Raw genomic sequence first — 27371 nt, forward strand, 5'->3', positions numbered from 1 at the left:
AGAGCAACAGAGAAAACAAACCACAGAAAAGCCATGCCGCTTGGACACTTCTCCAAACCCAAGAATATCTGCTGTGAAATAGCATGCCTGAACAAACCAATTTAACTGCTAAGAATGTATAACCAAGAGGCATAATGAAAAAATAGATCGTTATTCAGTTATCAAATGCTGTAAATTATTACTTTAAAATTATGTTAATTTTTAATGCCATACGGGAGATGGGGAGGGTTTGTCAGGCCACAATCCTGATGAAAATTTCCTAATCGAGCTTGCCAGATAACCAAACAAACAGACTGACAGATAGACAGGTATTTCATATGCTTCATTTCCTTAAAAAAATCAGACTAAAAACAAGGTCTTAATAATCATGATCACTACATCTACTATAGCGATTATCCTAGCACCCACAGACCCCAACATGGCAGGCGTTCGACAGAAAAACCACAAAACCAGGAGCATATCACCCAGAGGGCCCGGGAAAACCAAAGGGAGACAGATCAAACCGGAGCGTCTCTGCCCTCTACTCGTATCATTTCATCCCTGTATCACAGTGCCCTGACCGGGCTGGAGAGGAGCCACGGCAGCAGAAAGAAGCTCCCGGGTGTGAGCTCCTCACCTGGACGGGGGGACGAAGGGAGAAAGGATGAGGATGGGGACAGCAGGGCAAGGAATGAAGACAGGCTTTTCACACCTGATCAACTCCATTCCGGCTTTTCAAATCCAAGCCTGGCAGCTGCTCCACAACTCCGGCCGTGGCGGAACAGCCAAATTTTGCAAAACTGGGGAAACTCGCCCCATGTTGTCCAGGAAAGCTCTGCACAGCAGTAAGTGTGGAAACACAGAGCTCCACAGCCTGCAGCAAAGGGCTTGGTCTGAACGTCTTCCTCTCCTCTCCTCTACGTTCCTGTTCATCATTTTCATATTTTCTATTTGATGTATGGAACAGCATAATACCAAGTTTCAACTAAATTTCTCCATGGCTATAAAACCATTTTTGATTAAACAGATGTCAGCAAAATTTTATGGAGTGAAAACGGAGTAACAGATGGTGAGGTCTGTGGAGTTCAAAGAGGCTGTATTTTATTAAAAACGAAATTTGAGGAAAAGAAGTATTTTGCTGGGAATATTGATGCAGTGTTTAAGCAAATGCAAAAATATTTTTACATGATAGAAAACAGTAAGTTAAAAAAAAAAAAAGAAGTACTAATGCCATAAACCTCAGACCATTAAAAAAGGGATTTCATTCTGCTTTCTTTTTACTGAATACAGCTTTTCATCCAAGACATCAAGGTTCTCACAGAAAAATAAGATACTTCATGGAGGAGAACAAAACCCCAACTACCAAACCAAAACCAACAATGAACTTGATTAAGGATTCTAGACAAAACACATCCTTTATGTGACACGTAAGCAATTGTGAAAGCAACTTTAGGAATACTTAACTATGAGACAATAAATGGCTATCTCAAACTTAATATTATAAGTATTAAACAAAACTGCAAATAAGGCACATACCCTATCGGAAATGAGACTGAGAAGGATTATATCTCCTGGCTACCATTGATGAATCACGTCTTTTTCAGCTATACCACTTAAAAAGGGTAGAAGGACATTACCACCAGTGGAATATAGACAAAGAGTCAATTAAAGAATGGCATAAAAATAATTATTATAGTATAATGATTTATCTCTCTGTTCCTATAGCTATAAAATATTTTTTTCAAGGTGGTATTTTTAACGTTTTATTACATCACTGGGAAAAAAATTAAAAAGGCCAGCAGTAGTTTCAAATTCATAACCAGGCTCATTCTGCATCACAGAGAAAGCTACGGTGCCCTAAGGAACAGCAGCCAGCGAGCAGCATACATGTCCACAGGCAAAGGCTTTGGAAATCTAATCATTTCAGAGCACTTAGCCATGTGGAAAAGAGCTACCTGTTCTCCACGCAAGCCTCATGCACGCAGGCTGGTTCACAGCGAAGGGACGGCGAGGACACCCGCGCAACATCAGTATTTCCACAGGAGGCACAGGAGCAGGGAGGAGCCGGGCCCAGGCGCTCCCGTGGAGAGGAGCCCACGGACCCGCACGCCCGCCTGGAAGCTGTGCCGCGATGCCAGCGCAGCTCACCCCGCAGCAACCCAACGTGGCTTTGGCCAACGCAGCGCGCTCCTCACCTCCCCTGCCAAAAGGCTGCCAGACGCTATTGCGACTCGGATCCGCACAACTCAGAGCCCTGGTACTGTCCTGGACTAGCTTTAAGCACACGCTGACATTAACAGCAGTAAAACAATCACAGACGCATTATTAGACAGATATTTTTAATCTTTCATCTTAATTTCTCAGCAACATCTTCTACCAGACACTTTAACTGTCCTCTGCATTCTTGATGTGTGCAGTCTTACAGAGATGCGGAAGCTCCTGTACCCTCCCCCTTCAGAAATGTTGCTTATTTTTCAGGAAGCGGTACAATAAACTGAAAAGCCCCAAGACTGGGAATCCAGAACCAGTGCTTCCAATTAATCAGCAGTAATATTTATGGTTAATGAACTAAGATCATGGCTTCTCAGTGGTTTTAGACCTTGACACCAATACCACAAGAAACATACACATTTTGCTACAGACACTGTGTTTTACCAGTGAAATATGGTATCCGTGTTCAGCTTATGTCTGACAGAACGATAAACAAATCAACTAATTCAAATCCACATAAAGCAAAATACCTTCCTCAAGTTCTATACTTCAGGTTTTCGTACAGGTACAAGCTATTCAGAGGCAATTTTTAGCTCTCCAAGTCATCCCTCATTCCTTCCCCTGTACTGATCCATTTATCGGTCACATACAGGCACCTTCCACTTGCTGAGACAGACCAAATAAAAACATGAAAAGGTTCTTGGGTTCATGTTACTACCAAGGGAACCGATCAGATTCAAGCAGCTTGAAACCACATACACGTTGTCTAAAGTATTTTCACAGTGCTTTTAGACCTAACAATTCTGCATTTAAACAAGCACAACAAAGAAACATCGCGGGAGGAGGGAGGGTGTTAATTACTCCTATTTACAGGCTTCTTTCAGCAGTTTTCCATATTGGTTAAAACTGAAGTTGTATCTTATTTTCAGTGATTCAAAAATCAAGGCAAGTGACAGAAATTCCTCAGATAAATGAGAGACTACCTTTCCAGAGATACAAAAGAAAATGCAGCTTACATGTCTCAGGCATTATCTTTTAGAGCTATTCTTCTTTATCTTCTGAAGGCAAACATGACGATCAATCTACAAAAATCCTGAAATAATTACCCAGATACCTCCTCTTTATCTTCAGCTGTTCAAGGATTATATAGTTTTCAAAAGAACTCTTAAACACATGACATTTTGGTTTTTAAGTATTCAACGGTAATGGCATGAAAATATCACTCCAAATTTTAAACAAGGATTTCAAAAGCTTGACCCAAGCTGATAACCTTGATTAAGATTTTCATTCCGAGATATTTAATATGAAATGGCTGAGGATGTGTAAAGAGGAGACACTAGTTTTACAGTGGGGAGAAGGGTAGTATATTAAGTTGTGATTAAATTGTCAAACGTATGTGCCACAAGTTAACGTGTCAGGGTGTATTTTTTAATGGAAGGCCCATAGTGTACAAGTTCCCTATAATATTAGAGATGAGCTGGTGGCACGAGGAATGATCATCAGTTCAAAATTGACAGGAAATCTGTAGTTAAGCTCTACCCAAGAGGCAGTTCAGAACTGTCCTAAGGAAGGTCTCCTTCTCACCAGCGCTGATGCTGAAGGAAGCATTCATAATTCCCTCTCTCAATTTGAATCTGTCAGCTGCGCTTCTGTATCCACCTACTCCCCTCCGTGGCTTGGGCATTAACAGCCAAGGAAACACTTAACCTGGTGCACCTAACGGTCCTCTGGCACTGCCCTGAGGTACACTCAAAGCAGACTGGAGTATTTTGGCGGGTGGGCCGGGGTGAGTACACAACGGCACGGCATTCGAAAGAGAAGGTTGCCATTAGCTTTTATCTCATGGAGAGAATGCTGCTACATAGCAGAATGAGAAGAATGAAAATCACTTTAAAGATCAGTGTAGCGTAGCACTTCTCTAAATGTTGAAAGTGGAAAACACACATTGCCAAATTTTGGTAAGTCATCTTTTTTTCAGCTTTGGAGTAAGAAGCATTAACTCTCATCCCTCCTCGTTTCCTAACATGCTTTAGGAGTCATTGTGATTGTGGGGAAGGAAATTATTTGATGTTCTGCAGAGAAGGAACAGGTAACTGTGAAGGTCTGGAGAGAGATCACTTCTCCGTATTCAATGTCAATGTTATGAGGCCTTGGTCCAATTTGTCAGGACCAGACCTGACAACTACCAGTGTGGTTTATGTGAAATGACACAAGGAAAAAGTACGCTTTGTGCAATCTATGGAACCGTATTTTCTTCTGCAGTGAAAGGCAGTAGAAGTCCATCTAAAAATACAAGATCATTTGCAAATGGATTAAGAAACAAGGAAACTTGTATCAATACGCACTCCTAAAATTGAATGAACTTATGTAGAAATAGAAAGGATTTGTTAAAAGCATCATTTTAAGGACACCCCAATGGCTAATTGTTACCACACTGCAACCAGAAGTTTCTGAAGAGTAGATTTTTTTTTTTTTTCTGGCTTATACCAATACTGTCCTCATTACTGAGTGTGTGGTACTATCTTTGATGAGGATTTATGTCATTTAGAACTGCCGGGACAACCACACTGGTACTCAGCAAACATGACATTAGGCAGGACTGCATTATCTGGATACAGAAATTTAGAGCAGAACCCAGATGTTTTCCCAGAGAATTACGTACACCTTTCTTTCCCCCCCTTAATTTCCAGGACGCTGCTCTGTGGACTGGCCATGCCTGTGGATTTCCGCAGGTGATACTGCTCGTTACCACTGCTGACACTCTCTAAGACCCGCGTGTCACATGGAGACAACGAGGAAGCTGTCTGACCAAATGTAGCCTCACATTAAATAAATTCCTTAACAGAAGCTGAAAAACACTGCACACTGTTCAAGATGATGATTAAAAAAAGAAAGCAAACAGTTAAGGTCTATCTGATTAATTGCTCTACTTATCTAATTTGATAAGCTCTGAGTTTTCTGTGCCTCCTTCATTGGCTTTATCTACTTTGTAAATTAACCTGCTTATGAATACCTGAAACCAAAAGCCCCATCTCTGCAGAAGGTATAAGATTCTTAATTATACATAGTATTTTTTAAAAGATTGGATCAAAAAATCCACCATGCCACAAGAAGCATTTCTGGGACACAAAGGCAGACACACAACAAAGGTCACATTCGGTAAATACCGGAACGGCTCCCTGCACTCTCCAACGCTTCATTCCTGCTCTATTCAGTAATATAAGCTGCATTCTTCAAGAGAATTTGAATAAAAACTACATTACAGCAGATCAAAGATGACAAATGAATCAAAGTAACTGCAATCCCCAAACCACATTAATTGGATACGCCATGCACCAGGGTGGGTAATGTCGGCAGGTTCAATGTAGAGTACCGTGGCTATCTGGAAATAACCTGGGGACTTTACAGAGAAAGCTCCACATTTTCACACATTTTCATAGAATCATAGAATGATTTGGGTTGGAAGGGACCTTCAAAGGTCATCTAGTCCAACCCCCCTGCAAGGAGCAGGGACATCTCCAACTAGATCAGGTTGCTCAGAGCCTCGTCCAGCCTGGCCTTGAACGTTTCCAGGGATGGGGCCTCCACCACCTCTCTGGGCAACCTGTTCCAGTGTTCTACAACGCGCATCGTAAAAATTTTTTCCTAATTTCCAATCTAAATCTACCCCCCACTATTTTAAAAACATTACTCTTTGTCCTATCGCAACAGGCCCTACTGAACAGACTCTCTCCATCTTTCCAGTAGGCCCCCTTGAGGTACTGGAAGACCGCTATCAGGTCTCCCCAGAGCCTCCTCTTCTCCAGGCTGAACAGCCCCAGCTCTCTCAGCCTGTCCTCATAAGAGAGGTGCTCCAGCCCTTTTATCATCTGCGTGGCCCTCCTCTGGACCTTCTCCAACTGGTCCATGTCCTTCTTGTGTTGGGGGCTCCAGAACTGAACACAGTACTCCAGGTGGGGTCTCACCAGGGCAGAGCAGAGGGGGAGAATCACCTCCCTCGACCTGCTGGCCATGCTTCTCTTGATGCAGCCCAGGATGCGGTTGGCCTTCTGGGCCGCAAGGGCGCATTGCCGGCTCATGTTAAGCTTCTCATCCACCAGCACTCCCAAGTCTTTCTCCTCAGGGATGCTCTCCATCCATTCTCCGCCCAGCCTGGATTTGTGCTTGGGATTGCCATGACCAGGTGCAGGATCTTGCACTTGGCCTGGTTGAACTTCATGAGGTTGGCACGGGCCCACCTCTCCAGCCTGTCAAGGTCCCTCTGGATGGCATCCCTCCCCTCCAGCGTGTCGATGGCACCACACAACTTGGTGTCATCAGTGAACTTGCTGAGGGTGCACTCTATCCCACTGTCCATGTCCCCAACAAAGATGTTGAACAGGGCCGGGCCAAACACGGACCCCTGAGGGACACCACTCGTGACTGGTCTCAACTTGGACATTGAGCTGTTGACCACCACTCTCTGAGTGCGGCCATCCAGCCAACTCCTTATCCACCGAGTGCTCCGTCCATCAAACCCATGTCTCTCCAGTTTAGAGAGAAGGATGTCATGCGGGACAGTGTCAAAAGCTTTGCACAAGTCCAGATAGATGATGTCTGTTGCTCGTCCCTTGTCCACCGATGCCATCACCCCATCATAGAAGGCCACCAAATTGGTCAAGCACGATCTGCCCTTGGTGAAGCCATGTTGGCTGTCACCAACCACTTCCTTGCTCTCCATGTGCCTTAGCATGGTTTCCAGGAGAATCTGCTCCATGACCTTGCCAGGCACAGAGGTGAGGCTGACCGGCCTGTAGTTACCCGGGTCTTCCTTATTCCCCTTTTTAAAAATGGGGGTTATGTTCCCTCTCTTCCAGTCATCGGGGACCTCACCAGACCGCCATGACTTCTCAAATACGATAGCCAGTGGCTTGGCAACTTCATCCGCCAGTTCCCTCAGGACTCACGGATGGATCTCATTAGGTCCCCACGGACTTGTGCACCTTTAAGTTCCTCAGATGATCCCAAACCTGCTCTTTGAGTACAGTGGGCGGTTCTTCATCCTCGCAGTCCCTGCTTGCACCTTCTACAGCTTGGGTGGTGGGACAAGAGCTCTTATCGGTGAAGACTGAGGCAAAAAAGTCATTGAGTACCTCAGCCTTCTCCATGTCCTGGGTAACCAGGACACCAATTCCCTTCCGGAGGGGGCCTACATTTTCCCTGGACTTTCTTTTGTCCCCTACGAACCTATAAAAGCTCTTCTTGTTGTATTTTATATCCCTGGCCAGATTCAGTTCTGCCAGGGCTTTGGCCTTCCTCACCTGATCCCTGGCCACTCACACAGCCTCTTTGTAGACCTCCCAGGCTACCTGTCTCCGTTTCCACCCTCTGTAGGCCTCCTTCTTTACTTTCAGTTGGTCCAGGAGCTCCTTGCTCATCCATGCGGGCCTCCTGGCCTTTTTGCCCAACTTGTTCTTCGTAGGGATGCACCTCTGCTGAGCTTGGAGGAGGTGCTCCTTGAATATAGACCAACTTTCCTGGGCCCCTCTTCCCTCCAGGGCCGCCTCCCATGGCACTTGGCCCATCAGGTCCCTGAAGAGGCCAAAGCCTGCCCTCTTGAAGTCTAGTGCAGAGAGCTTGCCATGTAGTTTCCTTGCTGCCCCGTGGATCTTGAACTCCACCGTGTCATGGTCGCTGCAGCCAAGGCTCCTGGACTGCCTGAGCCCTGCCGTGTTGTCTCTCCAACAGATGTCAGGGTGGTTGAAGTCCCCCATGAGAACCAGGGCCTGTGACCGTGAGGCTGCTCCTGCCTGGCTACAGAGCGCTTCGTCCGCTCTGTCCTCCTGGCCAGGCGGCCTGTAACAGACCCCCACCATAACGTCCTCTGTCCGTCCCCATCCTCTAATCTTGACCCATAAGCTCTCTGTCAGCTCCTCCTCCATCCCCAGGCGGAGCTCCACACACTCCAGCTGGTTGCTGACGTAGAGAGCGACACCCCCTCTTTGTCTCCCCTTCCTGTCCTTTCTAAAAAGCCTATACCCCTCCATGTTGACGCTCCAGTCGTATGTGTCATCCCATCACGTCTCCGTGATGCCAACGAGGTCGTAGCCCTGCTCGTGTGCACGCATCTCCAGCTCTTCTTGTTTATTCCCCATGCTGCGTGCATTGGTATAGAGACACTGAAGCTGGGCCCCCAACAAAGCCGACTTGCTGGATTTTGCATTTTAAAAGCATGCAAACTGATAGAACTAATTTTTTTTTGTTCAGCATCATCTATAGTGGACATATTTTAGACAATAAAAGATTAACTGTGTATTTACGAGCCTAGACTTACCCTTGACTCACAACTGATAAGCAATCCATTTGGATTTGCAGCACTTGTTCAAACAGGACAAATTCTTCACAAACAGAGCACGAACACAAAAGCGGCACTGCAGTAATTTCGAAAGTGTGTACTGTAAACTCATTTTCTTTTTAAAAACTAGTTGTACTGATAGCTTTAATTGATCTGATTGCTATTTCATCCTATTGTGAATATATATTAGGAAAAAAAAAAGGAAGCACCAAACAATTTTATCTGCAGATTTTTTTTTTACAGTAGATTTGTAATTTCTTTTCACAAAGTATTTTGTGAGCAGGATTTTCAATACTTTGCTTCAATCATCATTTTCTCCCTCTCAAAACCATTAAAGAACAACTGGACAACATAAAACGATTTTTTCCATCAAAATCAGAAAAGTTATAGTTCAGTTTTTCTGGGGTTTTGTGCTAGCCTTGATACAACATCTTTAAAAATAATTAGACTGACAATAATACTGTCAGATATTCCTAACTCATAAAAATAATTTGCTTCAGCAAAATTTAACTATAAGGCCTTGAGATTGCAATGGTTTCCTATATTTGTTGTAAGAAAATATTTTAGCTAGGCAATGCCAAGCTTGGGATCTTATACAGTAAAGAAAAATTATGAAGCCCTGCTTTAGAGAATATCTACAAAGCTTGCAGTGGATTACTTCTAGATAGACTCTAAAATGAAAGACACTTTTATCAGACCTCAGAGCACAAAATATTGGTCCAATATTTCAAAACTGAGAATATAAGAAAGTGAAATTATTAACAGAGCCATTAACTGTCTTTCTGTGGCTCACAGATTTATTAAATTGGCAGAATCAGTGCTAAAATCCTACCAAACCTCCAACAAGCACCAGCAAAACAATAGAACTGCTCCAAATATCAGTATGTTGTACAGGAAACTACGGAAAAAAAACTCATGCACTGCACAGAAAAGACCTTCAGTTGCTAGAATGAGGGAAAAGTGTATAAAACAAAGCAAAAATCTGAAAATATGGGAACTTGGGCATTAAAAGACCTGACAGATGTTAAGCTTTTGTTCTTGGATTAACTCTTATTCCAGAGTGATGAGGAATTAAACGTAACATGCAGTTGAGGAAGGGCTGTCCTCGGCCACAATATGCAGACGCACGCAAACCCTGCCGAGGGCTGGTCCGGGCCCTGCCAGGCAAACTGCTCCCGCGGGAAAGCGTGCTTTTGGGAGGGCAATGAATACGCCGGGACTAAACATTTTCATTCAGCAAGCAGCAGCGCATTTCGAAATGTGAGTGGTCTCTCAGAAATACCAAGCAACAGCTTAACTGGACGTGTCTATTGACTACCCTGACAGTTTAATAAGGCAGATTTTCAATGGCTGACTGAACCGGAGTGAACTAGGGAGGAAGATTAAACGACTGTCTCCCTCAAAGCCTTGACCACTCCTCTGACATCTCTAATCCCATCAGCTAGGGAAAGCTATTTATTAACTTCTGCTCTCGGAGGTGGAGGTCACTGAGCAGCACAGACATCCTTTGGCAGGTGAGGGAGAACTGATGAGCTAGGAGGAGGCAGTGGGGAAAAAAAAAAAAAAAAAGATAAAAGCGAGGTGGAACCACATGAGGATTCAAGCTACTTCAGTAAAAGAAGAGGAATAATAATTACATTTTAAATAGCTATCAGTAAACCTGGAAGTGTAGAAGGTGATTTCTACTTAAAAGCTCATAAAAGAGCACAACATAGTTGGAAACCATTTGATAAATATGAGCTTAATTCCAAAAGCTGATTTATTTCAACCACCCTGACATCTGTTGGAGAGACAACACGGCAGGGCACAGGCAGTCCAGGAGGTTGCTGGAATGCGTGGATGACAACTTCCTCCTGCAGGCGATAGAGGAGCCGACGAGGAGGGGTGCCATGCTCCACCTTGTGCTCACCAACAGGGAGGGGCTGGTGGGGGATGTGAAACTAAAGGGCAGCCTTGGCTGCAGCGACCATGACATGGTGGAGTTCAAGATCCACGGGGCAGCAAGGAAACTACATGGCAAGCTCTCTGCACTAGACTTCAAGAGGGCAGGCTTCGGCCTCTTCAGGGACCTGATGGGCCAAGTGCCACGGGAGGCGGCCCTGGAGGGAAGAGGGGCCCAGGAAAGTTGGTCTATATTCAAGGAGCACCTCCTCCAAGCTCAGCAGAGGTGCATCCCAACGAAGAACAAGTCAGGCAAAAAGGCCAGGAGGCCCGCATGGATGAGCAAGGAGCTCCTGGACCAACTGAAAGTGAAAAAGGAGGCCTATAGAGGGTGGAAACGGAGACAGGTAGCCTGGGAGGTCTACAAAGAGGCTGTGTGAGTGGCCAGGGATCAGGTGAGGAAGGCCAAAGCCCTGGCAGAACTGAATCTGGCCATGGATATAAAATGCAACAAGAAGAGCTTTTATAGGTACGTAGGGGACAAAAGAAAGTCCAGGGAAAATGTAGGCCCCCTCCGGAAGGGAATTGGTGTCCTGGTTACCCAGGACATGGAGAAGGCTGAGGTACTCAATGACTTTTTTGCCTCAGTCTTCACCGACAAGAGCTCTTGTCCCACCACCCAAGCTGTAGAAGACGCAAGCAGGGACTGCGAGGATGAAGAACCACCCATTGTACTCAAAGAGCAGGTTTGGGATCATCTGAGGAACTTAAAGGTGCACAAGTCCATGGGGACCTGATGAGATCCATCCCTGGGTCCTGAGGGAACGGGCGGATGAAGTTGCCAAGCCACTGGCTATCGTATTTGAGAAGTCGTGGTGGTCTGGTGAGGTCCCCAATGACTGGAAGAGAGGGAACATAACCCCCTTTTTTAAAAAGGGGAATAAGGAAGACCCAGGTAACTACAGGCCGGTCAGCCTCACCTCTGTGCCTGGCAAGGTCATGGAGCAGATTCTCCTGGAAACCATGCTAAGGCACATGGAGAGCAAGGAGGTGGTTGGTGACAGCCAACATGGCTTCACCAAGGGCAGATCGTGCCTGACCAATTTGGTGGCCTTCTATGACGGGGTGATGGCATCTGTGGACAAGGGACGAGCAACTGACATCATCTACCTGGATTTGTGCAAAGCTTTTGACGCTGTCCCGCATGACATCCTTCTCTCTAAACTGGAGAGACATGGGTTTGATGGACGGACCACTCGGTGGATAAGGAGCTGGCTGGATGGCCGCACTCAGAGAGTGGTGGTCAACGGCTCAATGTCCAAGTTGAGACCGGTCACGAGTGGTGTCCCTCAGGGGTCCGTGTTTGGCCCGGCCCTGTTCAACATCTTTGTCGGGGACATGGACAGTGGGATAGAGTGCACCCTCAGCAAGTTCACTGATGACACCAAGCTGTGTGGTGCCATCGACACGCTGGAGGGGAGGGATGCCATCCAGAGGGACCTTGACAGGCTGGAGAGGTGGGCCCGTGCCAACCTCATGAAGGTCAACCAGGCCAAGTGCACCTGGGTCACGGCAATCCCAGGCACAAATACAGCCTGGGCGGGGAATGGATGGAGAGCAGCCCTGAGGAGAAGGACTTGGGAGTGCTGGTGGACGAGAAGCTCAACACGAGCTGGCAATGCGCCCTTGCGGCCCAGAAGGCCAACCGCATCCTGGGCTGCATCAAGAGAAGCGTGGCCAGCAGGTCGAGGGAGGTGATCCTCCCCCTCTGCTCTGCCCTGGTGAGACCCCACCTGGAGTACTGTGTTCAGTTCTGGAGCCCCCAACACAAGAAGGACATGGACCAGTTGGAGAAGGTCCAGAGGAAGCCACGCAGATGATCAGAGGGCTGGAGCAGCTCTGCTGTGAGGACAGGCTGAGAGAGTTGGGGCTGTTCAGCCTGCAGAAGAGGAGGCTCCGGGGAGACCTGATAGAGTGGTCTTCCAGTACCTCAAGAGGGCTACAGGAAAGGTGGGGAGAGTCTGTTCAGTAGGGCCTGTTGCGATAGGAGAAGGAGTAATGTTTTTAAAATAGTGGGGGGTAGATTTAGATTGGAAATTAAGAAAAAATTTTTTACAATGAGAGTTGTAGAACACTGGAACAGGTTGCCCAGAGAGGTGGTGGATGCCCCATCCCTGGAAACGTTCAAGGCCAGGTTGGATGAGGCTCTGAGCAACCTGATCTAGTTGGAGATGTCCCTGCTCCTTGCAGGGGGGTTGGACTAGATGACCTTTGAAGGTCCCTTCCAACCCTAACTATTCTATGATTCTATTATTTTCACATTCATATCCATAGCAAAAGTGGCAATTTGATAATATTTGGAGAAGGGCAACAGAAGAAATGTGTGCTGCTTTGGAGGAGCACAGGGGCTTATTTTGCATATACAAAATCAGTTTGTGAAATATTTTTAACTGAGTTATTTTAAGAAGTGCCAAAGAGTTGGCAGCCATGGAGAATTACTTAGCATAGATAAAGAGCTTGTACACATGGAGCTGGGACAAAATGGGATTGGCTGGACCCCAGGCTGGGCTTCTTGTGTCACTGCTTCCATCTTCTTGTCATTTGAGGACCAGTCATGAATTAGTATGCCACTTTGTTACTTAAACTACAAAAATTTCCCTGTCCTGTGCTGTCTGCAGTTTTTAACATAATTACCAAAACTTAGAGACCATTATCATATTCTTCACAGACTTTTACAACTGATTTTGCCCTGGATTTGTACAAAACTGGAAATTTGTCACTAATTCAGCACAAAAGATAAAGACTGAAGTCCCATCAGTGTGTTTATGATCATTTCAAATGACAAAGTGACAAAATAACGTAATATCCCCTCAACGATACCGTGTATCACCTAACAAGATGAAATAAGGCTTACCATGAACATAGTGCGCAGTGCGACGCTATCTTTGCTCCACAGCATGCAAGCCCTAATAAAAAGAAGGAATAAATACTTTCAATTTTGGAAATATATATTATGACTAGATACAATGAATGTAAAATCAGAGAGAAAAAAAAGCAGTCCACTCTTTAAAAGCATGAGGTTTCGTTTAGATCCAAATGGTTTTATTGCAAAATTTATAAAATTAATCTCATGTCTTCTGTATTACTCCCTAATTGCAAACTTAAAAGTGAGTCTTAAAAAAAAAAAAAGATCAAACACCTTCCAATATAACTGAAGCATTAAAAACTGTCTAGTTTCAAAAAAATCAGTAACCCTGTGTGTATCAGATTGTCAGGACACAAGCGGGTACGTGCACAGCCCTGTCGAACACAGCACCGTGCCCGCAGCACGGCTGCGGCGCTGCGCCGAGGGTTCTGCTGCTGCCGCTCACGGCCGCCTGAGAGCTTCAGCACAGACACCTTCCAATCTACTGCGCAAGCAACTTCTCAAAGCAACCACTGGAATGTACCAAAACAATACACAAACTGAAAGTACAGCACGCTATTAACAGCCAAAGAGCAAATCTCTGCATCTGTGAGTTTCACTGGGAACACCGCGCATCTGCTCGGGTCAGAAATTAAAAGGACAATACAACTTACTTGAGAGTGAAGGCAAGTTAGGTAGGTGACACATCACAAATGAAATGGAAATCTGGCCAAGAAAAAGGCTAAGCCACTTGATAGAAGTGCCATGGAATCTTATTACTACAAGCCATCAAAATATCTTCCCTTCATCCTATGCTAACACATGCACTAGCAGCAGTTCCAAGTCAAACACCTCGCTTCAGAACCCAGGCTACCAACATCACTTTTCCACCTTTATTCTGGAGATTTGCCATTATGGAAATAGATTAGAATGGCTGAAAACCTGAGCTCCATCATTTTGAACTGCACACACAATACTGGAGCTAACCGAACGCAATCCATCTTCCCCATGAACACTACCCGTGCACCAGATACCATTCCAGGCAACGCACAGGTAACTCCAAGAATCAAACTGGCTGCAAACAGGGAGACATATTCTAATCGGCGCTCTCAGTGGCGTTCCTCTGGCTCTGTAAAGACTCAACATTTTCAGATTGGGAAAGGAAAAACAAAAAAAATAGCCTGGGATTATAAAATTGTAAGTCCCAGCATAATCAATGCTAGTTTTAAAATGTGTTGTTGCTTTCATGAGGGATTACGTAAGGCTCCATCAGTTCAATATTTCTTTATGCTTCTATCTGGCATTCCCAGAGTTTTGGAAAATCATAGTTGTTAAAGGTACCACGTATTGCTGTAAAACTCCCTGTAAAGGAGTGTGATCTCCAAAAGCCAATCACTCGTGAAAAAAATTAGATTCATAGAAAATTTATTGTTAAATAAAAACCTTTGTGCTTGATTTGTTTCCCTAAATAGCTTAAACCCTTGCTGGAGGAGAAATTCAGTATGCCTGCAATCATTCATTTGCTACAGTTGGCTGAAAATGTGAATAACCATACAGAAACTGATAATCAAAGAATTTGCTAGAAAGGAAAGTAGCTTATTGATTTTTAAGAATGTTTTTGATGAGAGAAATGTTTAATCTTCCCAAGTCAAAATGAGTACTGAACTATAAACAAATAGATGTGAGTTCCCATTTATTCAATATCCTAAAAATCTGGAAGAGTCACAGAGGTGGCAAGGGCAGACTCTTCACCAACAAACCAGTTTCTTGTAAGAAAGAAACTAGATTCTGTTTGGGGTCCAAGGGCACAGGAGAGATTTGAATAAATATTAAGGGTTCTTCTAAAAGGGAGAGGAGGAGAAGAAAAGGTTCTTCTGTCCCTCTTTTGGTCAGCTCTCAGATGCTCACGTGTTGCCAAATGTCTTGAGAACTTTTTTCTGCTTTGGTTTTCAAACCCTGCCCTATCCAGTTGCTTCTCTCTATACTTTGGGCTGCTTAAGTGGCTTTACAATGTAAGTTATAGCAGTTACAATCCACTCCAGGTCGCTCCAAGAACTGTACCCCTACCAGGTGTTTCCACACAACCGGAACAAAACATACTGCAAGAAAGACAGCACAAGAAACTCCCCTCTCACTATGAGACAGACATTGAGGTGAAGGGCAACGAAGCTGTTGGGGGTCTGGAGAACAAGGCTTATGAGGAGCGGCTGAGGGAACTGGGGCTGTTCAGTCTGGAGAAGAGGAGGCTGAGGGGAGACCTCATTGCTCTCTGCAACTGCCTGAAAGGAGGGGGTAGGGAGGCGGGTGTTGGTCTCTTCTCCCAAATAACTTGTGATAGGACAAGAGGAAATGGCCTCAAGTTGCAGCAGGGGAGGTTTAGGTTGGATGTTAGGAACAATTTCTTCACTGAAAGGGTTATCAAGTACTGGAACAGGCTGCCCAGGGCAGTGGTGGAGTCACCATCCCTGGAGATACTGAAAAGATTTGTAGATGTGGAGCTCAGGGACATGGTTTAGTGGTGGACTTGGCAGTGTCAGGTTTGAAGTTGAGCTCTATGACCTTAATGGTCTTTTCCAACATAAACGATTCCATGATTCTATGATTCTGTACTTCTTGCAAATGATGCAAGAGCAGAAATACAATGGCTCCAAGTTCAGTGGACTCATCTGAGGACAATTAAAGCCTGGCTGTAGACACTAGGGACGTACTAGTTACAGACTTACTGCTGCCAAGTGACACCTGTACAATACCGCGTGGTGCCTTCTCATCAGACTCCGCACATATGCTCCGCATGCTGGTTCAGCCACCGCACACACCCAGCCCTCACCTCATCTCCAGCCAGTATTTTCCTCTTACTACACTGCTCGTATGGTGGGGTTTTTTTGTTTGGTGGGGTCTGGTTTGGTTTTTAAATATTGATGAATGCTCAGGCAAACGAAGAAAGCCTGCAACTATTCTTCCTCTCAAACTTACTTATAATGTTGCAGTTAAACACATTTTTTAATTTGTATAATTTACCCAGTATGCTATGGCAATTTAGGAATAGGTTTATTTTTAGTAAGTGTTCCTCACTCACACGTTTTGCAGTGCCGCATGAGGATCACTGCTCTACATGCATGACTGCAGCGATAAGATCTGGCAACGCTCTTTAATAACTGTATAAACCGTTCTAGTTGTGTGCTTCAAGCAACAAACAATTATTCCAAAGCCTAAACAGAGCTTTTCCACATGCAGTATTTTCCACTACTCAATAAGTGCACCCTTGCCATCTGATAGTGAAAGTTAAGACTTTCCATTATTTCCTTTATTTGATTTACTCTTTACAGCCAATGGACACAGCACGCACATGTAGCTCGCAAAAGATAGCTTAACCATGATTTGCAAAGGCTGTAATGAGAGGTTCTTATTCAGATGCACAAATCCTCGAGGATCAGGCTGAAAAATATGTTGTTAATCATTATGTATTTATCTAAATATAGAGAATGGCCTTCGTAGAGACAAAAATGTTACAAAAATAGAAAGATTACATCAGTATTTGGCATGATACTGAACAAAGCCAAAATTTATACTGTAGCTTAGACAAATTAAAGTTGCTTTGTATTTTTCAATTTACAACAAATTCCGCTGCAGCATCACTGAATTTCTCTCCGAGCAACCTGACCTGGTTGGAGATGTCCCTGCTCCTTGCAGGGGGTTGGACTGGGCGGGCTTTGAAGGTCCCTTCCCACCAAACCCTTCTGTGATTCTACAACATTAAAAAAAGGTAGAGCTCCGGGTGGAGCGGGGATAAATAAACCAGTCAGCTATATTAGGAGTTCCTCTGGGAGGAACGGCATCCTGCTGGCCAGTGCTTCCATCAGTGCCGTGGAAGAGACCTCAAAACCCCACTCCATTTGGCTCTTGCATCCTGGGTCAAAGTTTACTAATGTTTGAACATTGAATGAATGAAACTCTAGACCAGGTAAAGCAGCGCACCATTTTTTAGTGGCCACTTTAGCACGTAACAGATACAGTATGAGGGCTGTGGCTTCGGCAGAAATTCCATCATGAACTGTGCATCTGCAATGCAAGTGGGTAGAGAAATGAAATCACAGTATTTGCAAGTCAAGGAAGACAACGGGAAAGACAAACTACACTGATACTTGGAAAACACATTACCATGGAAAGAGGAGAAATTACTTCATTTTTTAATCAAAGCGTTATTGTGAGGCATTTTGTCTTCCACTGCCACTCCTCTGCAATAGTGGCAGAGATCTCTACTATACCTTCAATTGCTTCCATGTTCCATAAATGTAGTATTATTCCAAGTTTCGCTTACAATGTGAAATGCATCTCTTTCTTCCTCTAATTCCCCGGGATTTCAGCGTAAGTAATTATAGCATTACAAAACCAAACCGACAGCCTATGTGTTCACTCAATATGTCAAAAAGACAGGCAGGAAAGCCTCTCAGTGGCTGTGGCACATCCACTGTCATCCCTCATCAGATGACGAAAAGAAAAAGCGGCAAGTGACAGGTCTCCTTGTTCTAGTGTATGAGTCAAGGGTGTTCTAAAGAGGTTGTTCTGTCTCTTAGACAACATCTAGCTAGAAAAGTGAGTTGGAAACATTGCCCCATAGCACCAATTTATTTCCAAACATGCAAACCTGGTGCTTCCTTTATCAAAGTGACTGACATCAAAATCAAGGTGAAATTCCAGGCACCTGGAGTTGCTCTTGAAGCTAGAAAAGAGTTGTAGGCATCAAACAGACAACACTGCTCCTCTACTTGGTCATGAAAGTCATAGATGCATCAGTTAAAATAATCCCATTCATTTTGCCTGTAGATCTGAGATCATTGATGCCCTCCCAGCTGCATTCCCAGGAATGAGAAGACAGCAGAGTGACCATACAAGTGGTGCTGAACAATGTCAAAACCACATCTGGAAGTGCCTATGCCTCAAGGTTACAGAAGAGTCTCGACTGAGACTTCATGACACACTGCGTACTTCTCAGGGGAAGTTTTGTCAACGGAAATGTTACTCTGGTGGGTGGAAGGGAAAAAAAGGTTTGAGGTTGGGTTTTGTTTTGTTTTGGTTTTTTTTTACTTTGTCTTTATCTTAAAGATCAGTGTTAAAATGATCAAAAAAGGCATTCAACACCTAAGAAACAAATACTGACTACTATGCACAATATATTTATATACACAAGTATTTCCTACGATAACTCTTCTATATGTTAATTTAAGGTAACAAAGATGAATGGACAACTTTACCTGAATCATACAATAGATCCTGATGAATTTGATGTTATAATTTTGTTAGGTACTGTAGTGCATTTAGTTGTTGACCTACATTGTACTTGGTATTGTAGGTGGTTTGAGACACTAATCTGTCTTATCTATTTTATTCAAAGCCCATCTTATTGCAGATTTAAAAGAGGGAAAAAAAAAGTAATGTAAGGGTTTTTAAGTGGTATGCTGCTTTGTTCCCTCGAGGTATTAAGTTTTAAACTAAATAATGAAATAGGTATTTAAGATTTTAAGTGCTGAAATCAAAGCCATATATTTCAAAAGACTCAAGGTGATGTCCTATCTTCATTTGCCTGAACATTATTTCTATCCCAGGAGGTCAAACTTTTGTTCTTCTGAAACTGCTTTGGTTATAAGAACGTTTAGTAGCTCAAAAGGCGTAGTACCTTCTTTACCACAGACATATTAGACACATTTTCTAAATATTCCATTTTATTGAAAAAGAAAGAAAATAAAACAATTATGACCCAGCTTATCTGCAAACTCCTTCACTGTTTGTATTTACCAGCACTTCATGAATCGCAGTTATTACCAATTTCTTTAACAATTTGGCTCTCTGATTCTAGAAGATTATCTGGGCTAGAAGAATTCTCAGATAATAACAACTATATGATATTGTAGAGCTTTACAGCTGTATTCAGCATAGATACAAGAATGTTCTCTCCCAGAGATCACTTCAGTGATCCAACAACATTTCTAGACAGTTAAAGGCTGTATGATAAACACTCTGTAAAAAAAAGTTCAAAAAGGAATGAAATTTACCTCTTAAGTCTCAAAAAATGGAATTGGTGTTTGAATTTTTTTTTTCTCTTAGAAAAAAACCATCTTTTTTTTAATTTCTGAAAGCACAACTCAAGGACTAACAAAATGCCGCGTTTCAGGCATTCCCAGCTGGAAATGACACATTTATTAGGCATACAGGGCTTCTTGGCTACTTCAGCGCTGCCCGTGCGCCGAGCTGGCGTCCAGCCGGCAAACAGCGCAGCAGCCAGCTCCCGCACGGCTAACGCGCCGAGAAATGGAACCAGACGGAGGATCCACAGGCTGCCGGCAACTGCCGTCACCTCTGCCGTGCGGCATCCTTGCCCTGTGACAGCACGGACACATTCGCACCACATGTCTCATTACGCTAAATCCCACCTGCTATCAACTATGTGCCAAAAGGAGGGGGAAAAAAAGAAAAAAAAACTGTAAACATTTTGGGGGAAGAAATGACATGATCATAGGCTACGATGGCTACAAATAAGAGACACGTACTTGCGGATGACAAAAAAAAAAAAGAAATCCATGCAGAGTACAAGCAAACGTGTCCGTTGTGCACCGTGTTACGGCAGAGCAATGCCTCCCAGCCTGCTGCACCACGGCAGAGACCCGCCACGCGGGATCAGCACAAGCAAGCAACCTGATTTAGCAAAAAAATACAAGTTGCTCACTTATCTCAACAAAGAACACGTTTAATGAACACAGCCACTCTACAGATATTTTCTTCTAGCAAGCATTTTGAAACAAAACCAGCTGTGAGAACGACTAGTCCATTGTCCTCCTTCAGTAGTCTTAAAGTCATCAAGCAGGAACGGCTCTGCTACCCCAGCCCTGTGGATAAGCCACTCCTTTCTTTCTAATTCTTCATTTCTAATTTTTCAACATCTTTCCACAAAGCAGAAGTATCATGCCAAAGTCAAACGTCTTTCCACTGTAGCCATTACTGAATAGTACACATTCCTCCCGACTTACTTACTTTTTATACAGCTTGCCATGGGTACTTTTGAGCTTTCCTTCTCTAACTGCATAATGAACACATCTCCTTAGACACAGCCCCTTTCTCTCCTTTCTACTTTCTTAATATATGTAAATGCACAACAAGAATTTTCAAAGCTATCTACCAAAACTGGATATCAATTTCTCATCAGAAATCTCTGCAGCAGCTCTGGGAACCTCAGCCTCCTCTTCGTGGTTTTGTTAAAAAAAAAAATAAATCCACTTAAGTGGTCAAGGAATCATTGAAATTTTTAGTGTATGGATGTATTTTTTTAAAATTTATTCATGAAGAAATATTTTTAAAGACCCTGTTCAGTTTCAGAGGATTTAACATGGTGTTCTTACATAACTAGCTCAACAGCTTCCCCCACCATGTACTTTTCTCTGCATGTAAATTTTTTTTAAGTTATTTCTAAGGCAATAACTCGATATCAAAAGTTTAATTTTGGAGTGTGACAGATGACAAATATCTTCTTCCCCCCCACAGTGCTATTCTAGTCTGTGCAGAATATAAATGACCGACTGAAGGAAAGAGAAAAAAAAGATAAAATTATGAAGTATTTCCATAGTAATCTAGTCAAAAGCATTTTCCGAGGCTTTTCCATTAAAATCCACATTTAAGAGAGAATTAATACAAGGGGAGAAAAGTCACCCTCCCCAAACGACGCTGATTAAAGTCCATTTTCTCACAAGCCTCCAAGTTTTGCTAAGCAATACATCGCACTCCTGTCCCCTCCCAAGGAAAAAAACCAAGCATTTAGAATTTATGCTAGCTACATTTATCGTAAATACATTCATGACACTGCAGCAAAGGAATACTGTCAGGCTGCTCCATAAATACAGAAAAGACTGATTTCTGCAACCGTCTTTTAGGATAAAGAACTGCAGTAAGTTTAACAGAGCGGTTGAACGTGTGCTTGAAGGCCGAACTTGGACATATCTCACAAGCTCACAGCACGGCAAGCCTTCATGTAAGAAAGCTGAATCAATCTTAATATTAAACCCATCAAACTGTCTAGCAGGACTGTTAACCTTTTCCGTAATGCAAAGAAAATAGGCTTAATCTACTGCGCTGCTTGCTGTTACGGCAGATGTTTGCAAGGGCATCCGCGATTCTGACTGCATCGCAGGCTGGGCTATGCTATTAGTGAATTTTTATCACACTACTACTTTTTCAAATATTAAAGGATAACAAGAATTTTCCATTTTCTTTTTTCATGCTTCCTTCCGCTGCTTTTTTACCTGAATATGACTGGGAAGATTCTCAGCTGCTGTGCACAGGAAAACTCTCTATTTGAGAGAGTCTCTTTCAACCACCAGAGAAAACTGGAGCTCTGGTTCCAGTGAAAGCCCAGGCATGCTTCTCTAGTGCTGTTCTGGAGTAATTTATACTCCGTAACAAAACCGTATGACTGCTGGCTCTGGAGGCAGCTAAGCCACCTCTGCTTAGCAACCCATGGCACTGTAGACATAATGGGGATTTTCCCAGTAGGTTTATTCATCAAACTAAGATGCCTGCCTGGACCAACAGTTGGAGATCACTGAAGGAGTGATTAACAGAGTTCCTAGAAAGCAATGTGAGCTTCCATGAGGTCATCCAGACATTCAGGATTTGAGAAAGAATTTACACCCCCCTGTTCACACAACTGTGGTTGAACTGTTCTTCTGACAAAGTTTTACCCACAAATCAATTTATTTTCTCTGTTAAGGACTTCCAAAGCACCAGAAAAGTATGGCGAAAACATTTCCAAGAAAGATTATTTATGCAACAATGCTTTCCAGCATTTTCTTAAACTAAGCTCAGTACGGTTGTCATAGCTGGCTTTCCCATTATTTAGAGTAACCATACACAGAACTATTCATTGCAAACTGCTACTAATTACATGTGCTACAACTTGAACTATTGCAAGGTATCTTGCCCTGTAGTCCAATACTATTTTAAAAAAAATAAAGTGAAAAGAAATATAGGCTACCAGAGGACCTGCACCAACCAAATTGCTGTCCAGAGGCATCATGAAACACTGACCATTAAAGACTCCTGATATACTAGAACTCCTTCAGACATGAAAGGATGGAGAAACGAAACACAGATATAGCCCAGTTCCACCACAGTGATCTGGAGATACCGCGCGCTGCGGCCAAGGGTGCATTACCATGCTGTTCCACGGTACAAACGGAGTGACTGTCAGACACAAATGCAGCTCCCATGCAGTTCTCAGTTGTGCGTTGGCTGATTCTGACCCCGCTAGTTCAAGAAGGAAAAAGAATTTCCCCTCTTCAAAGTGAACAAACATTGCTTCTGCAGCACATTCAGTTGGTTATTAACAAAAATTCTCGCGTGGAGTTTATAAACAGATGTATATATTTATCGGGAAGGTAAACGAGCATTGCAGGTAAAGCCTATGAGGAAGCTGGCGAACGGCCTGTCTTTAACAACAACCTCAAACAGAGTTCCTGGAGTTATTAGAACTTCACCACCTCCCTCAACACTTGCTGTTCATTGTTGTTGTTTTCTCTATTTCTAAAGAAAGAGTTCCAGAGTTTTCTTGATACAGGTCAGAAAAACAGTGCGGATACGAGGAAATCAGCCTGATAAATCATCTCTATCCCCGATGAGAAGCCCAATACTTAGGTGTCATCCTCCTTCCTTTCCTTTTCCCTTTCTTTCCCTTCTTTTTTTCTGCCTTGATGTCACCAACAAAAAATTTTGGTCAGGGCAGACAGAAAACTGCCTGATGAAGTTCCAAAGCAGTATAGGCAGAATTGTTCTCAAATTATTTTTGATCTAATTTAAAGCAACAATTCTTAAAAGGCACAGCATTATAACCTAGATAAGGTGGTACTTGCTACTGTAGAAAGATACAAAAATTCAGATTAGATATTTCTGAGTACTTCCTCTGATCTTGCAACTTTTATCGTTTCTTTACAGCAGCAGTTTTCTCCGTAACAAGAACAGTAAGAAACAAAGTATTTTTGGAATATGTGAATAATGATGGGACCTTAATGACAATTTGCACAGATTTTGTACGTCCTTGTACTAAGACATTACGTATGGCAAGAAGCATCTGACGGATTTATCTGTAAACTGATCTGTTGGCTTTTTATGTAAGACATGCTATGCTTTGCCTATGACTCAAAGGCAGCAATCAATTAAATTTTCTTCTATTAGATATACTACAGAAATTATTTTCATGGCACATATAGAAGTAGTCCAAGATGAATTCTTTTGATTATAAAGCAGACAACTGGCCATTTTATCAATTAGAATGCAATCATCAGATGCCAGTGAATTTGGTTTTTATGTGTCAGTTCTATTCCAAAAATACTCCGTTTACCATCTGTGGCTGGACTTTTGAAGAATGCTTGCAAGAGTGGTTTGGAAGAATATTGTTTTGCTACCAGTATTCTGATGTGGCTAGGACTACTCCCTGCAATCTCTTCATAAAAGAATTCACTGGAGCACAAAACTAAATACTCTTTTTAAAAACCAAGTGATTATAATCTCTCTTCTGTTAAAGGCAAAACAGTGGTCTTTCAACTAAGCATGAAGGAAAAGGAGTATTTTAAAACACTTCTTAGCTCTTCAAGACTTCTCCCGCACAGCTTTCCCCCACATTGTCACAAAAAGGCAACGCTGACAGCTCCTCAGGCTCCAGCAGGAAGCCACCCACACACAGATCCAGAAAAATTCTGCCTTGATAAACCAGCTTCTCCTGGCCAGGCCTCAACGTGACGTCGCACCCTTCCCACAGCGACCAGGCGCTGCCGGGATCTCCCGCTGGGGACTCATCATCTGCCACAGAAAGCGCTTTGCAACCAACGGCGTTACTTCCAGCCCACTTACGTATAGGACAGAGGAGCAGAGGAGCCTACGGTGCCTTTTATGAAGTCTGCCACTCCATCTCCTGTCTACTCTGCCCTCAAAACGCATCATGGTGTCAGAAGGCGTGCTCCCTACGTGTTCCGAGAGGCCCAAACCAGGCCAGATGTACCACTTCCCTGCGGCAGAAGGAACTTTCATGGGCAGGATCAAGGAGCACGTAGAAAATTCCGTCTGCTAGAAGTTCCTACTCTGCAAACGGATAGCCAAACAGTGACAAAGCCCGGTTTATTTCCCAGGGTAGGAACAAAAGGGACGACGGTGCTCCCTTAGTTTCCTGATAATTGCCTACCTGAAGATATCCAGTAGTGACGCATATTTTCACAACTATGAGAATACATTCAGTCGAAATTTTCTGTGACGAGCGGTTTTGCTAACATCTGTAAATTTTCTAGGTTTAGAAAAAAGATCTCTTATTATGGATTAGAGATTTCTGGGTTTACTGACCGTGTTTCTGTGCAGGAGAAACAACACTCATTTAGCGTACAGACTTGGAATTAATGGATTGTTCAATATCATTTCTAAGTATCTGAACAAATAGTTGAGGAAATATAGATATAAAAAAGACTGTTTTAAAAATTATAATATGGTACTATATTTATCTCCTTTTTCTGATAAAGTGGGCGTTTTGAAAGGAGAAAATGGAAGGTGAATCAAAGGGAATAAAACCACTGCAATCAGTTAAAGGAAATATAACATGATTTCAGTTGGATCAGAAACCAAGACTTATTAAATGCAAATAGATGCCAAAAAAACTATTCATAAAGTGTTTTGGAGGTCTTCAGTAACTTTTTTGTAAAATGTGTCACTCACAGAATAAATGCAGGTGCACGAAATTGTGTGAGATGTGATGAAATTAATTGTGATGTATTCATTTTTTGTGAGATTTCTGACCCGCATTTGAGATGATCAGCATCAAGATCCTCAGTGGCTTCAACATGCACCAATATGGCCACGCCAAGTGCATGAGAATCTTAAACAAGCCGTGCACAGAATGCTCAGAAATGTTTACACATCGGTGACGACTGTATGATCAAAATGCATCAAGATTATCGACATTCCAATTGATGCCAAATATTCCACTTTACACAACGAGCAGCTACACGCCAAACTAACGAAGCTGGAAAGCCATCTAAATCAAGATTACTATTCCCTTCAACAAGGAGAAGGGAACCAACAAATAAAAGTTGGCAAAACGTTAGCACCACTTTTTAATAACTGTTTGCAAAGGCAGAAACGTATCAGGCTTTCAGCAAGCAAAAAACTGTAACCAGCAGCTGTCCCCAGAACAGAGTAGAACCAACACAAACGCTGCTTAGGTCGGTGTTACGGATATTACCTGTTCTTTACAGCCCCCGGCATCATTATTATTCCAGTTTTCCCCGTAAGGATCACTCCAGACAACAACTCCAAGCCGTTACTCACCACTGTCACCATTTCTTCAGTCAGTGAGCCATGAACAAAGCTCTACTCACAGGCAGTTCTAGTGCATACAATGTGCAACATAAGCGACGGTTTTTTGCAGTCCCGCTTTATTTACCCCTTGAACAGGAGAAGACTCTTCAGACACCTGCCAGCAGTACCACAAAAGCTATTTCTCCAGCTTCTAACAGGGTTACAAAAAAACCTGAATAGCTGCTTTTGCAAGCAGCAAATAGCTCTAGCATCACGGGAAACTACAACTGAAAAGCAGCGCAAAGCCTTTCTTCACTTCCACCGGAAGTCAACACTTCTTGCTTTGCAAATATTTGGAAAATATTTGATCCACAGTGTGCACACACAAACACAATTCTTCACAGACTATCAACGGATGAGAAACAATACCATATACTTCATAGGGTAATATATTCCCATCGTACCTGCAAGTGTTCCAGGTGAATAAGATTTAAAATGAACTAAAAGAAGCCGGTATGATTAATCCAGTTCCGATCACAGTGACTGGCCATATCCACCAAACTTTACCTAATACAGAAAGACAGAATCGTTTACGTAGGAAAAGACCCTGAAGATCACAGTCCAACTGTAGACACCACAAGGCCAAGTCCACAACTAAACCATGTCCCTCAGCGCCACACCTACACGTCTTTTCAGTATCTCCAGGGATGGTGACTCCCCCGCCTCCCTGGGCAGCCTGCTCCAATGCTTGGTAACCCTTTTGGTGAACAATTTTTTCCTAATATCCAACCAAAGCCTCCTCTGGTGCAACCTGAGGCCATTTCCTCTTGTCCTATCACAAGTTATTTGGGAGAAGAGATCAACACCCGCCTCCCTACACCCTCCTGTCAGGCAGTTGCAGAGAGCAATGAGGTCTCCCCTCAGGAAAAACAGGTTCCTTTTACATAGTTTGATGATTAAGGGACTAAACCCACTGCTTTTTCACTTTCCTGAAGTTTCCACTACTCCATCATTCCTGCTATTTTTCTGTAACTGCTTTGATTTATGAACAGTTGCAGAGAATGCGAACCTGCACACATCTAAGCTGTAGAGGGTCTGCTGGCAGGTGCTGCATGCAGGGAGGGATGCTTATTGCTGTGTTTCTCCTCAGGGAAGTGGTCTGCAAAGAAAAGTTACTGCCTTTTGGAATGTTCTGATGTGTGTTGTTATTGGAATGGGTGTATTTGCCCTGGGAAGTAATACAGAGGGGAAAGGACAGAAAAAAAACTTTTAAAAGCCGATTGTGAGCCTTGTTTTTGTATTGACTAGAGGGAGCGACCAGCAAGCCGTTCATTATCATTTTGGGGGAGCATGGCAAGTAAGGGTAAGAGTCAGGAAAAAATCTTTCGCCTCCACTGGCTTTTGCAGCTCTCTTTTGCCTTGTGGGCCTCTACCCTAGCTCCTCAAAAATTCATGTTTATTTTTATCCCTATCTGGGACTCGCTATGCAAAGTAAAGCTGGTGTCTTCTGCCTGACGAGGCCTTGCTCTTGTATTCCTTCTTTTGAAAACTCTACAGCTTCTGCAGAAAATGTATCTTGTCTTGTGCATGGTTTGTACATTTTTGGGTGCTGACACAGTACAATTAAAATTGAAGAAATTAAGGAAGGCATTTAGAAACAGTAATTACTGGTATAGCAGTAACAAAATTAGTGGGAAGTGAGTATGAAAAGAGAAATCATCCTTCTGTGAACAGCTTTAG

At 43.3% G+C, this 27371-nt stretch overlaps 1 protein-coding gene across 1 annotated transcript in view; it reads right to left on the reverse strand.

Annotated features, from left to right (window-relative positions):
- ATP2B2 (ATPase plasma membrane Ca2+ transporting 2) overlaps positions 1-27371 on the reverse strand; it is a 441468-nt gene that overhangs the window by 317658 nt on the left and 96439 nt on the right. Inside the window, exon 2 of the mRNA XM_086755389.1 lies at positions 13320-13371. The gene's annotated coding sequence lies outside the window, so the exon portion shown is untranslated. The remainder of the gene's footprint in view (positions 1-13319; positions 13372-27371) is intronic.

Source organism: Chlamydotis macqueenii, chromosome 10, assembly GCF_036417535.1.
Source record: "Chlamydotis macqueenii isolate bChlMac1 chromosome 10, bChlMac1.mat, whole genome shotgun sequence".
In the NCBI taxonomy this organism is placed as follows: Eukaryota; Metazoa; Chordata; class Aves; order Otidiformes; family Otididae; genus Chlamydotis; species Chlamydotis macqueenii.